The 14,777-nt window shown below is 37.5% G+C and overlaps 1 pseudogene; it reads left to right on the forward strand.

Moving 5' to 3' along the window:
* Nucleotides 1–10,713: 10,713 nt before the first annotated feature.
* On the forward strand, nucleotides 10,714–11,954 carry LOC140531300 (creatine kinase U-type, mitochondrial-like; annotated as a pseudogene).
* Nucleotides 11,955–14,777: the final 2,823 nt, after the last annotated feature.

Here is a 14,777-nt window from a genome sequence, read left to right on the forward strand (position 1 = left end):
ATATCGAAAGCCTCCAAGAAAAATATGAATTGGTCTCAGGCCATAGAAGAGCTCAAAAAAGATTTTGAAAATTAGGTAAGAGAAATAGTGCAAAAATTGGGAAGAGAAATGAGAGTGATGAAAGAAAATCATGAAAAACAAGTCAATTGCTTTCTAAAGGGGACCCAAAAAATGCTGAGGAAAATAACACCTTAAAAAATACACTAACCCAAATGGCAAAAGACTCAAAAAGCCAATGAGGAAAAGAATGCCTTAAAAAAGCAGAGATGGCCAGATGGAAAAGGAGGTTGAAAAGCTCACTGAAGAAAATAATTCCTTAAAGATTAGAATGGAGCAGATGGAAACTAATGACATCATGAAAAATCAAGAAATTATAAAACAAAACCAAAGGAATGAAATAAAAATAGCAAACAATGTGAAATATCATGAAAAACAATTGAACCTGGAAAATAGACCCAAGAGAGACAATTTAAAAATTATTAGACTACCCGAAAGTCATAATCAAAAAAAAGAGCCTAGATATCATCTTTTAAGAAATTATCAAGGAAATCTATACTGATATTCTAGAACCACAAGGTAAAATAGATATTGAAAGAATCTACTGATCATCTCCTAAAAGAGATCCCCCCAAAAAAACTTCTAGGGATATTGTTGCCAAATTCCCGAGCTCCCAGGTCAAAGAGAAAATATTGTAAGCAGCCAGAAAGAAACAATTCAAGTATTATGGAAATACAATCAGGATAACATAAGATCTAGCAGCTTCTATATTAAGAGACTGAAGGGCTTGCAATATGATATTCCAGACATCAAAGGAGATCGGATTAAAACCAAGAATCACCTACCCAGCAAAACTGAGTATAATACTTTAGTAGAAAAAATGGTCATTCTATGAAATAGAGGACTTTCAAACATTCTTGGTGAAAAGCCCAGAACTGAATAGAAAACTTCACTTTCAAATCCAAGAGGCATAAAAAGGCAAACAGAAAGAAAACTCATAAAGGACTTACTTACTAAAGTTAAACCTTCCTACATGGAAAGATAATATTTGTAACTCTTGAGACTTTTCTCAGTATTAGAGTAGCTGGAGGAATTATATACATAGACAGAGGGCACAGAGTGAGTTGAATATGAAGGGATAATTAAAACAATAAAATTAAGGGGTGAAAGAGGAATATATTGGGAGAAGGGGAAATAGAATGGGACAAATTATCTCTCACATAAAATAGGCAAGAAAAATCTTTTTTAATGGAGGGGGAGAGAGGGGAGGTAAGAGGGAAAGAGAGAACCTTACTCTCATTGTATTTGGCTTAAGGAGGGAATAACTAACATGCACACTCAATTTGATATGAGAGTTTATTTTACACTACAGAAAAATAGGGGGAAGGGGATAAGGAGGAGATAGGGGATGATAGAAGTGAGAGCAAATAGGAGGAGGAAGTAATTAGAAGTAAACACTTTTGAGGAGGGACAAGATCAAAAGAAAGAATAGAATAAATGGGGGCAGGATAGGATGGAGGGAAATATAGTTAGTCTTTCCCCTAGACTTGCTGAGTTTGCTATATCCTCCTCTGACATTTGGTGGGGAGATAACCAAGGCTAAAGCCAAAACGTTCTTCTTCCCCTCAGGTGACTTATTCTTAGAAATTTTGGCTCAAGGGAAGGGAATGGAAGATGTAGTGCCTACCATATGCCAGGCACTGTGCTGAACACTTTACAATTATCTCTTTTCATCCTGTGAGGTACCCTATGAGGTAGGTACTTGCATGCTACAGCTGAGGAAACTGAGGCAAACAGAGACTAAGTTATTTACCCAGAGACACATAGCTAGTAAGTGTCTAATGATAGATTTGAACTCATGGCTTCATGACTCCAGGCCCAGGACTCTATCCATTTTTTCATGTAACTGCTTGAGGTTGGAGTAGGGGTTAGGGTTTTGCCATGTACTCAAATTGTCATATGACAATAACTTCGATATATTTAAAAAGTAAGATTTATTTTTAGTACTGTTTTCGTGGTATATTGGTACAAAAAATGAACGTATTCATGTTTTTGGTTCATTTAAGGAGTACTCTTATTTTATCCTTCTTAGTGGTCAATTCCATCTGGACTGAAGCATTTCCATCAAGTAAGGCATTGATATTTCTGATTTATTACAATGCATTTGTCTTCTTGTTGTATATGAAGGAAAGCCACTTACTCTGCCATCCTCTTAATGAAACTGATCATCATGATGGGCTTCAAGTAATGCCAGCCTGCAAGCCTACACAGCTCTCTTTGTTATATTCATAGTAATACTTTCATCACACTGTCTAGGACATTAACTCAATCAGCGATATTACTAAATCCCAAATTGCCAACGTTTCAGGATTGTTGCTAAGGTTTAACATCTCTAGCAATTCCAGGGCATATAGAACCTCCACTGTACATGACCCTGGATAGACTTCCCATGTTGCACCATTGCCACAACTTCTCCCTTCCCTCCCCATGATGACTAAGAGGTGAGGCTTTGAGAGAAAAATTATGAAGATGGTAATAGTGGTGGTAGAGGTGGTAATGAAAAAGATGAGGATGTTGTCATCTCTGCTTATTCTAGTACATGAAGATTTTTTATTTCCTCCAATTCAATAAAGACTACTGAAGTGTGCAAGAAAAGCTTCTTTTGTGTACTGTGATTTCATCAGTGTAGGGAGCTTCTCATAAATAACTTTTTTCTATTAATGTAAATCAGTAGTTTTTTTTTCAGTTTCTAGTCTTAGAGAGTTGCCCGGAGTAAGTGATAAGTGACTTGGTCAAAGTCACATAGCCAGTATGTGTTCAGAGGAAGGACCTAAACCTATGTTTTTATGACCCTAAAGTGAGTTCTCTATCCACTATGCAATGTTGCCTCTTAGTTATAAGTCTGTAATTCAACGTAATAACCATCATAAGCATATAATTCACTATAATAGCCTACAACTTACTCTTTTGAAATCTAGCCTTTTGATTCTAACAAGGAGCAAAGTAAAATCTCAGCTTGATATTGAGACATTGGTATATCCAGATGGGTTCTCTGTGTGAAGGCAATATGAAATAAAATGAACAAAATAACTAAAGAAAGCTAAGTGGCAAACTCAGATTGGGAAAAATTACACTGCTGTCTATGGCATCTGAGGGCATTTTTTTCCATTGGAAATGCATATCTTGAATTAAGAAGGGAAAAGGGACAATGCAGTTTTTTTTTCTACCTCTACTATATTTAGTAGATCACAGGTAAAGAAAGCCACTAGAAAAAGAATAATTTCATGTTACACTCTTATTAACAAAATTATGTTGAACTCCTTGGCATGAAGTCTAGCTTAGATGCATGATATTTCCTTTGAAACCAGAAAATATTTCAAGCAGCTCATAACTTGATAGTTTTAAGCATTTCTAATAAGTTTAACTGACTTGGTAATTAGAATTCTAAACTTACTAAAATGGAAATAATTCCTCTGGACACAGAAAGAATAATAGTTTCTGAATCTGGGTCATTTCTCATGAAAAAGACCTGATGATAGGGGCTGAGCCAAGATGGCATATTGGGAGCAGTCACCCATTTGAACTCTCCCAACATGCCCTTCCAAACAACTTTAAAAATAACACCTCCAATCAAATTATGGAGTGGCAGAGACAAAAAAAAAAAAAAAAAGATCAAATTGAAACATGTCTGGCATAAGAAAATTTAAAAATTGGGAAGTGACCATTGGGTAGAAACCTATCCCAAGCCCATACGAGGGGTGAAGCAACAGTGACTGCAGAAGGAGCAGCTCCAGGAGCTCTCAGTCCTGAGATGTTAAGTGTGTCAGAAAGCTGGTCAGAAAGATTAAAGGAGACCTTTTGCTGGCATTGTACAGCTTCAATTAACTGGTAACTCTATTGCCAATATACACTTCTGGGTCACAGTTGAGTGGTCTGTTTTCTTTCATAACTTGAATAATATGGAAATATGTTTTGCATGATTGCACATGTACATCCTATATCATATTGTTTGCCATCTTAGTTGGGAGGAAGGAATAGAGAAAGGGAGAGAATTGGGGACTCAAATTTTTTTTTAAAAGAATGTTAAAAATGGCTTTTATACATATTTGAAAAAAGTAAGATTTTCTGTAAAAGGTTAAAAAGAAATGTGACTTATCAACTAGGAAAATAGATAAGAAAAGAGATAAGAAAGAGGTTGTGGATGATATAAGGGAGGGTGGATTAAGGGAGATAGGGATTAGAAGCAAAACAGACTTTTAAGGAGAGACAGGACAAAAAAGAGAAAGAAGAAGAAACAAAAAAATGGGATAGAGGAAAATACACATTAATTATAATTATGACAATGAATGGAATGAACTCACCCTTAAACAAAAGCAGATAGGAAAATAGATTAGAAACCAGAAACCAATATGGTATTTATACACTTTAAACAGAAAGAGACACACTTGAAACAGAAAGACACACATAGAGTGTTAAAATAATGGACAGGATCAGAATCTAATATGCTTCAGTTGAAGTAAAAAAGGCAGAGGGAACAATCATCACCTCAGAGAAAGCAAAAGCAAAAATAGACCTAATTAAAGGAGATAATCAGGGAAACTACATTAAGCTAAGAGGTACCATAGACACTGAAGTGACATTAAAAAAAATTACAGCAAGTTTCTCTGATAAAAACCTCAGTTCTCAAATATATACTGAAAGAACGGAAGCAAATTTATAAAATTAAGAGCCATTCCCCAATTGAAAAATGGCCAAAGGACATAAACAGGAAGTTTTCAAAAGAAATCAAAGTTTATAAACATATAAAAAATGCTCTAAATCACTATAGATTAGAGAAAGCCAAATTAAAACAAGTCTGAGGCACCACCTCACACCTATCAGAAATGACAAATGTTGGAAGGGATGAGGGAAAAATGGGTGCACTGATAAGTTGGTGGAGCAATAGTCAACTGATCCAACCATTCAGGAGAACAATTTGGAACAAGGTCTAAAGGGTTATAAAACTATGAATACTGCTTGACCCAGCAATACCAGTATTATGTTTATATCCTAAAGAGATCAAAGGAAAAGGAAAGGACTTACACGTAAACAAATATTTATAGCAGTTCTTTTTGTGGTGTCAAAGAATGGAAATTGAGAGATGCTCATTAATTGGGGAATGGCTGAACAGGTTGTGACATATTGTTGGAATGGAGTACTATTTTACTATAAGAAATTACGGGGGAGGGGTCAGAAAAATATGCCAAGAACTATAAGAATTCATGCAAAGTGAAATGAGGAGAACCAGGAAGTCACCAAGCACAGTAAAGGGCAATGCTGTAATACTGATAAACTATGAAATGCTTGACAACTCTGATCAATACAATCATCCACGAAAATTCCAAAGGACTCTTGATGAAAAATATCATCCACCTTCATAGAGAGGACTGATAAACTCTGAGTGCAAACTGAAGTGTAAGGTTCTCACTTTCTTTACTTTTATTGCATTTTTGAAGTATTGCTAAATGGAAATATGTTTTGCATGATTTCACATGTATAATTGATATATTTTAGGTCTTCTCATTGGATATGAGAGAGCAGGAAGGGAGGGAGAGTATTAACCCTCAAAATTTAAAAAAAAAAACTTTAAAAAATAAGTAATAAATTAAGAGAGGAAAGAGAGAGACACAGAGAGAGAGAGACAGAGTGAGAGCATGTACCGGACTAGCTTTGGTCCTGGTCCTGGCTCTGCCATTTGCTACTCTGTGACATGAAACAAGTCCTTTCACCTCTCTAGGTCTAGCTTTCCTCATTTATAACATTAAAGAGTTGGACTAGATCACAATCTTAAACCTCAGATGTAAATCTAGTCCAACAATCTTCATTTTACAGATGATGAATCAAGGCCCAGAGAGGTTAGACAATTTATCTAAGGTCCCACAACTAATAGTTAACAGAGTCAGGATTTGAACCCAGGAACTATTAACTCAAAATTTTGTTTTCTTTCCACCACAGTACCACCATTGTAGTCAGATGATCTGAAAGGGCCCTTTCAGCTTGGATTCTTTGATTCTAAGGATTCTTCAATCTCTTTTGAAGAATCCTCTTAAAACTCATGTGCTCTGGGGATGGTACCATGAACAGGAGTGACAGAGGGCCAAGAGACCCTGTAGTAGAGACCCAAAAAGCATCAGTCTTATTATATTCTACCTCCTCTTTTCCCTTTCTCTGAGACATACTTTGGCATTCAACCCCAGACCCAGAGTTTGAGTTTCTTCAATGGTGAATTTGTGGTCCCATACACACAATTTATCTCTGCCCCACATTGATCACATACAAACACCCAGATCATGTGTCTGTCCATTCCCATGAGCTAGTGCTACTGGGGACACTTGCTCAACACACATGCTCCCCTAGTGTATTGATGAGTTCAGTGGTGCCAAGGCAGGGAGAGAAAGTTGGTTGCCTCAATCCAGTGCAACTCTTTCCTGTAAATAGGATGAGCCAAAAGAGACCAAAAGAGAGTACAGGAGGACAAACACCCCAATTCTAGGAGAAACACCTGCAAGACTTGAACTCAGACCACTGACCTTCTCCAAATTGCACCAAAGACTTCAAAGAATCTTAAATTCATATTCTTTGAAGCTGGAAGTGACTTCAGAAATAAGACAGCAAGTAGCAGAACTGAGATCAAAATAAAAATCTTCAGTTTACAAATCTACAGCTCTTTAATCATAGGCTTGTAGAGTTAAAAAGGTCTTTAGGGTTCTAGTCCTGCCTCCTATTCAATGCAAAAAAAAATTTTAACCTGGAAAAACTTGTACAAACTGATGCAAAATAAAATGAGCAGAACCAGGAAAACACTGTACATAATATCAGCAATGTTGTGTGATGACAAACTATGAATGACTTTGCTCTTTTCAGCAACTCAATGATCCAAGACAAGCACAAAGGACTAATGAAGGAAAATGCTATCCACAACCAGAGAGAGAACTGATGGACTTTGAATACATATCAAAGCATATTTTTTCACTTATTTTATTCTTTTTCATGTTTTTTCCCTTTTGATCTATTCCTTCTTTCATAGTTGTGACTAATATGGAAATATGTCTTTCATGATAGTACATGTATAACCTATGTCAAATTGCTTACCATTTTTGGAAGAGGGGAGGGGAAGGAGAGAGAGAAATTTGGAACTCAAAATCTTGTAAAAAGATTGCTAACAATTATCTTAACATGATATCAGGGGAAAAATAAAATATGACATTTTTTTTGCATCGTGGTTAGAAGATTGGACTTAGAGTCAGGAAAATTCAAGTTCAAATCTTACCCCAAATACTACTAGTTATGTGACCCTGGGAAAGGCACTTAACTTTTGTCTGTTTCAGCATCATCATTTGTAAAGTAGGGATAATAATAGCAATGATCTCACAGACTTATTATGAGGATAAAATGAGATAATAAATGTAAAGCACTTGGCAAACATTGAAGTGACATATAAATGTTACTATTTTTATTAGATCCCTTTCTATAAAATGCATCTACTTCATAGGGTGTTGTAAAAATCAAATGAGATAAGTATAAAGTATATTGCAGACCTTAAAGTGCCATGTAAAAGTTAGCAGTAGTTGTTTGTTGGTTCTTCTCCTTCTTTTTCCTCTTCCTCTTCTTCCTCCTTCTCCTTCTCCTTGAACTCTTCCAGTGTCAGGGAGCTTACTTCCTCATGAGGCAGCCCCATTTCAAACATCATGTCAGACATCATTACAAAGTTCATCTTTGTTCTGAGTTTAAACCTATGTAAAATATATGTTCTTTCTCTTCCTTTACTCTTCCTTATAACCTGCCAAATGGGTTACTGGTTGTCTAGGTGGGATAATAGCCAGCATTTTAGCTTTGGAATCAGGAAGTATCAAGTCCAGATTCTGCCTTACACCATTACTACCTGTGTGTTTGTGGATAAATTATTTAACCTCTCTCAGCCTCTTTATCTGTAAAATGAGGATAACAGTAGCAACTGCTTTACATAACATACATAAAGTGCTTTGCAAGCCTCAAAATTGTAAATAAAGTCTATTTGTTGATGTTGTTGCTTTAAAAAAGAACCTGGTGATATAATATCATTTTAAAAAAAGTATAGTCTGTAAAGAAGACTTTATTGTTACTAGGATTCTTTTCATCTTGACAGAATATACCAGAGATTGTTCTCCAATCATTCAATAAAAAAGTAGTCATTAATCTTGTACCATGTGCTAGATCCCATGGATATAAAGACAAAAGGAAAATGATCTTTTCCTTCAAGGATCTCATATTCTAATGAAACAAAATCACATGCACATATACCCACACCCCCACCCCCCCTACACACACACAGACACTTATTAAAAAGATCTCATGATATAAATTTTTTTCAAATACAGTAATTATTTGAAAAAGATGGTATAATGCAAGGTATAATTGAAAACATACTATATATAATGTGTGTGTGTGTGTGTGTGTGTGTGTATAAAACACATATGAAGAAGATACAAGGTACCATTGTGCAAGTAAGGGGAGGCTCTAGAAGCTGAGAAGACCCTAAAAGGCTTAATACACAAAGTGGAGTTTTGTTGAATTTTGAAGGAAATCAGGGATTCCAAAAGACATAGGTGAGAAAGGAGAGCATTACCAGCATGAGGGACAGTCACTGTCAAGACAGAGAGGTGGGAGATTGAATGCATGAGTGAAGAATCGAGTACAGCATGACCAATCTGTAAAGTGTGTGGAAGGGAGTAATGTAGATAGGTAGGTTGGGACAAGATTATGAGGAACTTCAATATTCAAACAGAAGATTTTATAGTTGCTCCTAGAAGTGATTGGGAACCACTGGAATTTATTGAATAAAGGGACCAACAATGTCTACTTGAGCCTCAGGAAAATAATTTTAGCTGTTGTGTGGAAAAGGGCTAGAAATTCTATGTCTTCAAGCAGACTCTAGGCAGGGAGGCCATTGCAATAGTCCAGAGAAAAGTGATAAGAGCTGGAACCATCATAGAGGCCCTAAAAGCAAAGAGAAGGACATGAGTGTGAAAGATGTAGAGATAAAGATGGCAAGATTTGGCAGCAGGTTGGAAATATGGAGTGAGTGACAGGAGTCAAGAATGACAAACTGTAGTAATAGCAGGAGTAGTGGTGACCTCCATATAAATAGAGAAGTCTAGAGGAAAGATGGGTTTGGAGAAAAATAAAATTATTTTTCATTTGAACATGTTGGTTTTGAGATACATTTGGGGTATCTAGTTTCAAATATCCAGGAGACAAAAGTTGCTTCAGGATTGGATCTCAGGAGAGACTGGGGCTAGATATAGTTATGGGAGTCATCTGAATAGAGATGATAATTTAACTCATGGGAACTAATGCAGTAACCAAGACAGAGAAATAGAGAAAGGAGAAGAGGGTCCAAGGCAGAGTCAGGAGGTATGTGCATAATTAGAAGAGAAGATATTAATTATATTTAGCAATGGAGACTGAGAAGGCATGCTAATACATTGGTGGAACTGTGAAATGGTACATTCATTCTGGAAAACAATAGGAAATTATGTAAATAATGTGATTAAAATATTCATACCCTTTGCATCAGAGTCTTCATTACTGTGCTTTTCTTCTAAGGAGGCCATCAATAAGAATAAAGTTCCCATAAACTCCAAAATATTTATAACAGCATTTTTTGTGATCACTAACAATGGAAAATAAAGTAGGTGCCCATTAGGTATGTTACATGAATGTAATGCAATATGACTGTGTTATAAGAAATGAATTGTGTGATAATTCTAGAGAAGATGGAAAGATCAATGTGAATTGATGTAGAGTGCAATAAGTAGAGACAAGAAAACAATACACACTATAACTACAACAATGTAAATGAAAATAACAATCACACAACAAGAAATCAAAAGTGAATGTACCAAAAGATATAAAAATCAAGCATGATGAATGAAGAGACATGATAGGACACCGCCAACCCACCCCTTCATGGAGATGAGAAGTCTATAGGTATTATGCATTATACATGTTTTCAGATTTTTTTCAATGTATCAATCAGTTATGCTGATTGTTTTTCCTTTTGAAAACTAGTATTTCTTATATGGTATGGCTCTCTGGGAGGGGCAGGAAGAGAGATACTCAGGAAACAATGATCATGTAAAAAAAAATAGAAAACAACCATAAAAACATTTTTAAAAGAAAGTAATTGACCCGACAAAGTAGAAAACGATAAATGCCAAATTAGTAATATTGCCAGTAAGAAAGGAAAAGCCCAAGAGTCCAAAGTCAGCAAAATCTATCCATCTTTCCAGATCAAAGAGACCACTCATTTGTCTAATAATTAACTATAAAACATAATAGATTTAAATTTCTTTTTATTTTTCTAAATAAAAGTGAGCATTCCCTTCCAGCCCCGAGACTGGGGGAAAGGAGGAGCAGAGAGAGGAAGAAATTTCCCTTGCAAACCAACATCCACGCTCCACAAAGTCAGACTGAGAAACTGACGGGAAACCTGTGACTTCAACCAACCGATCAGCTCGAGTGCCAACCCCTGCTCTGACTCCAATCCAGTCTCCAACCACTTCGCCTTCTGCTCCAGCATCGGTTCCGGCCCAGCGCCGACCCCTTTCCAGCTACAGAGCTAGCTTTCGGCTTCTGGTTTGCGTTGGGCCCCACCTCCAGCTCTAACTCCCAGATCGGGTACCCGGCCATCACGCCATGGCTAGTTCCTTCTCCCGATTATTCTCTGCCCGCCTGGGACTCAGGCTTCTTGCTGTGGCCCGCGCAGGGTCTCTGCTGGGTATCTGCTCTGCCCCTGACTAGCCTCTGGCGAGAGAGGAAGGATATACCTACTCAGTACAGAGTACCCTGACCTTCGAAAACATAACAACTGCATGACTAGTCACCTGACTCCAGTTGTTTACACTAGACCAATATATCCAGACTGGTGTGGACAACCTTGGTCACCCTTTCATCAAGACTGTGGGCATGGTTGCCGGAGATGAAGAGACCTACGAGGTATTTGCTGAGCTTTTTGACCCAGTGATCCAAGAAAGACATAATGGCTATGATCCCTGAACAATGAAACATACCATAGACTTGGACGTCAGCAAGATTCGAGCTGGCCACTTTGATGACAGGTATGTATCATCCTCAAGAGTCCGTACTGGCCGAAGCATCAGGAGACTCAGTTTACCCCCTGCCTGTCCAAGGGCTGAGCTACAGGAGGTGGAACGAGTTGTAGTGGATGCACTGAGTGGCCTGCAGGGTGATGTGGCTGGACGATATTACCAACTCAGTGAGATGACTGAGTCTGAGCAGCAGCAACTTATTGATGACCACTTCTTATTTGACAAGCCTGTGTCTCCCTTGCTGACAGCAGCAGGAATGGCCCCAGACTGGGCAGATGCTCGAGGAGTCTGGCACAACAATGAAAAAAGCTTCTTGATCTCGGTGAATGAGGAGGATCACACACGGGTCATCTCAATGGAAAAGAGTGGCAACATGAAAAGAGTGTTCGAGAGATTCTGCCGGGGGCTCAAGGAGGTGGAATGTCTAATCCAAGAAAGTGACTGGGAGTTCATGTGGAATGAGCGTTTGCGTTACATCCTGACTTGTCCTTCCAATTTGGGAACTGGACTTCGAGCAGGAGTACATGTCAAGCTGCCCCTGTTAAGCAAGGACAGTCAATTCCCCAAGATCATAGAGAACCTAAGGCTACAAAAAACGTGGAACTGGTGGGGTGGACACAGCAGCCACAGGCAGCACTTTTGACATTTCCAACTTGGATGGGCTAGGCAAATCAGAGGTGGAGCTGGTACAGCTTGTCACTGATGGGGTCAACTATCTGATTCACTGTGTGCAGCGACTAGACAGAGGACAGGACATTCGTGTGCCTGCACCCTTTGTCAACACCAAGAATTAGCTTTCCAACGACCCATAGACCTTCCCAAACTCTCAGCCAATTACTCATCAATTACCATCTCCTGCCAGCTGTGAATCTGATCCTTGACCCAGTAAAAAACCCTCTTGTTATGCTCTAAAAAATAAATGAATAAAAATGAAATTATTTTCAGATTCCTTGCTGAGATCACTCTGTAGAGAATTTTCCTGCACCCTTATCTAGATGTCTGCTCTAATCATTCCAAACTATGTATTCTAAGAAAATTTACCTTGACAGCAATTAAGCATGCAAATAAGCTGCCCATTTATTTTGGTTCTGGGAATAGAAAAGATCATTAATCAAATTTATAAATGCTATGAAACAATTTCTTCCATGTTCATTGAAGTCATTATGAAAATGTTATCTTTGGGTTTAGCTGATAGTTTTAAACTTCGTGTGGCTTTTAATCAATAGCCACAAAATAGAATTTTTCACCAGTGGACAGCTAAAGGTGAGTAAATCACCACAACTAAAATGTTCCTTTTACCTTGGGCTTAACAACTTCCTCCTCTGGACAGAGAGGGCAGCTCACCGCCTGACTGTTACCCTAGGAATAAAAGAGCCCAGTGCCAGGCCATAAGCCAGTGCCCCCTCTAAAACAGTGTATGGGCATTTCAAGGAAGTCTCCTTAGACATCACCACTAGGTTAAAGGTGAAAGAGCCCCAAGTCAGTATCAGCCCCAAAAAGCACTACCCCTTATATGAGAGAGACAATTCACTAGCTACTCAATACTTCAGCTTAATTGATGACTCTATTATTTTTCATCTCACAAGTAGTTAAAATATGATGCCCTAAGAGACTGAGGAGCAGAAGGGATAGAAGCAGATGGATCCATAGTCCACATCTGTTAGGGTATGAAGTCAGGATGGGATATAGGACTAAGACAATTTTTGTCTCCTTAACAATTTACATAATTTTATCTTCTTCTGACCTTTGTTTTCATTATACTTAAAGTTAAGGAAGTAGACTTCACAAGGTTATAATTTCAAAAAGCTCTGAAAATATTTCAGCAATTTTTCTTTGCAGCACAAGAGGTAAGAATTCATTAGTGTTATTTAATTACCTGATGAGTAAACTGAGGTAAAGAAAAGTTAAATCCTCCCAGGTCAAAAAGAGGAAGATTTGGAAGTCCTTACCTACTTTGATTCTTAAGAAACATTCTTTCTCTTCTTGTTAACAGTAAGTTAAGAATATACTGGTGTTAACTTTTTATAGTTACAATATTTACCCATCCAAAAAAATTTAGCAAATTAATCAGAAAACTGAACTAATATATCACTGTGATACACATTGCAAAGTATTTTGATTTAGTTCTCTCGTTTTAATATGAAATTGTATGGCATTCTACATAACTTTGAAAAGTGAAGAAAATTATCAAAATAATTTGGTCTAAGTTGATTGTTGAAGTCTAAAAAATATGACTTGATACTAGTTTACACTGTGGAGAGCCAGGTATATTTGGTTTTCTGTGCATATATATGTTTCTAGCTTTGTATTTTCCCTGCCTCAATCTCCTAGTTACTACTAGCCTAATAGAGAGGATTGAAGCATAAAATTTTAAATTCAGTTATTGAGATAGTTGAGTTAAAATTATGTTCCAGTAAAGTTTCACTTCACTTTAGGAAAAATCTGATTTTAAAAGCAAATTCTAACATCATTATGATCACATGAGGCTTTCATCAGAGACATTTCCTTCCTAGAGACTACTTTAACTGAAAAACACACACAGAACTAGTTGTAAATTAGGGATCTACATTTTTCAAATGGTATCTGTTACCATGGTGGCTATACTCTGCCTTGTGCATGCACGCATGCACACACACACACGCATATGCACACGCACATTCACAAGCTACTCACTAATGGGCTTCAAGCTCATAGAGTGTTAAGATGTTTATAGAACAGAAGGTAAGGGTAAAATGTAAGGAAGATAATTCCAATTGCATCAAGAGAAAATATCTTAAAAATAAGTGATAACTTTGGGATTTAGGGTTAAAAATACTGGTTGTAAGATACAGAGAAACTTTGGAATTATTGATAGTGGTGATCAAGACTGAAGGGTAAATAGAACTGATATTGGGACCTGGACCCGTGCCGGTCTTGGACAAGTCTGTCTCCATGGACCACATATCCTGAGGGTATTTTGTAATTAAACTGACTTCAGAACTGAAAGAGATGAGAAAATGATTATGGGCCTGAGGATAAGCGAAGAGCCCTCTGACCTCCCTGGGTTTGGAGTCAGAAGACCTCATTTCAAATCTAGCCTCTGCCATTTGCCCTGGAAAAACCACTTATTCTCTATGACCTAATTTCCTCTTTTGTAGAATGGGGTGGGAAGTTAAATACTTCTAAGGACCCTTTTAACTCTAAATCAATTAGATACATCTTCCTTTTGAAGACAATGAAGTAAAAAAATCATTCCCTAACCACTGGCAACATGGATAAAGTGCTTTAGTACTTGGACTCAGACCTATTTTCAGGTTCTGTCTCAGGTATTTATTTGCTATGTAATAATGATAATAAAGGTACACACCTTCAATCCCTCCTACTGGGGAAGCTGAGCCTGTGCATCACCTGAGCTTAGGAGCACCGAGCTGCAGTGGGCTAAACCTATCACATGTCCAAACTGTCGCCAATCAAATATGTTGAGCCCAAGCTGGGGGTTACAGAGGGCCACAGGGGGATCAAGACTATGAGGAGTGATTGCACATCCAGCCAGGCTGAAATAGAAACCTGGGTTCAAAAAAGTAAAGATAATGATAATAGAGCATTTCTTAAGTACTTAATGTTCCAGTCTTTGTGCTAAATCCTGGGGATAAAAAGAAAAGAAACGAAGGT

This window comes from Notamacropus eugenii, chromosome 3 (assembly GCF_028372415.1).
Source record: "Notamacropus eugenii isolate mMacEug1 chromosome 3, mMacEug1.pri_v2, whole genome shotgun sequence".
Classification (NCBI taxonomy): Eukaryota; Metazoa; Chordata; class Mammalia; order Diprotodontia; family Macropodidae; genus Notamacropus; species Notamacropus eugenii.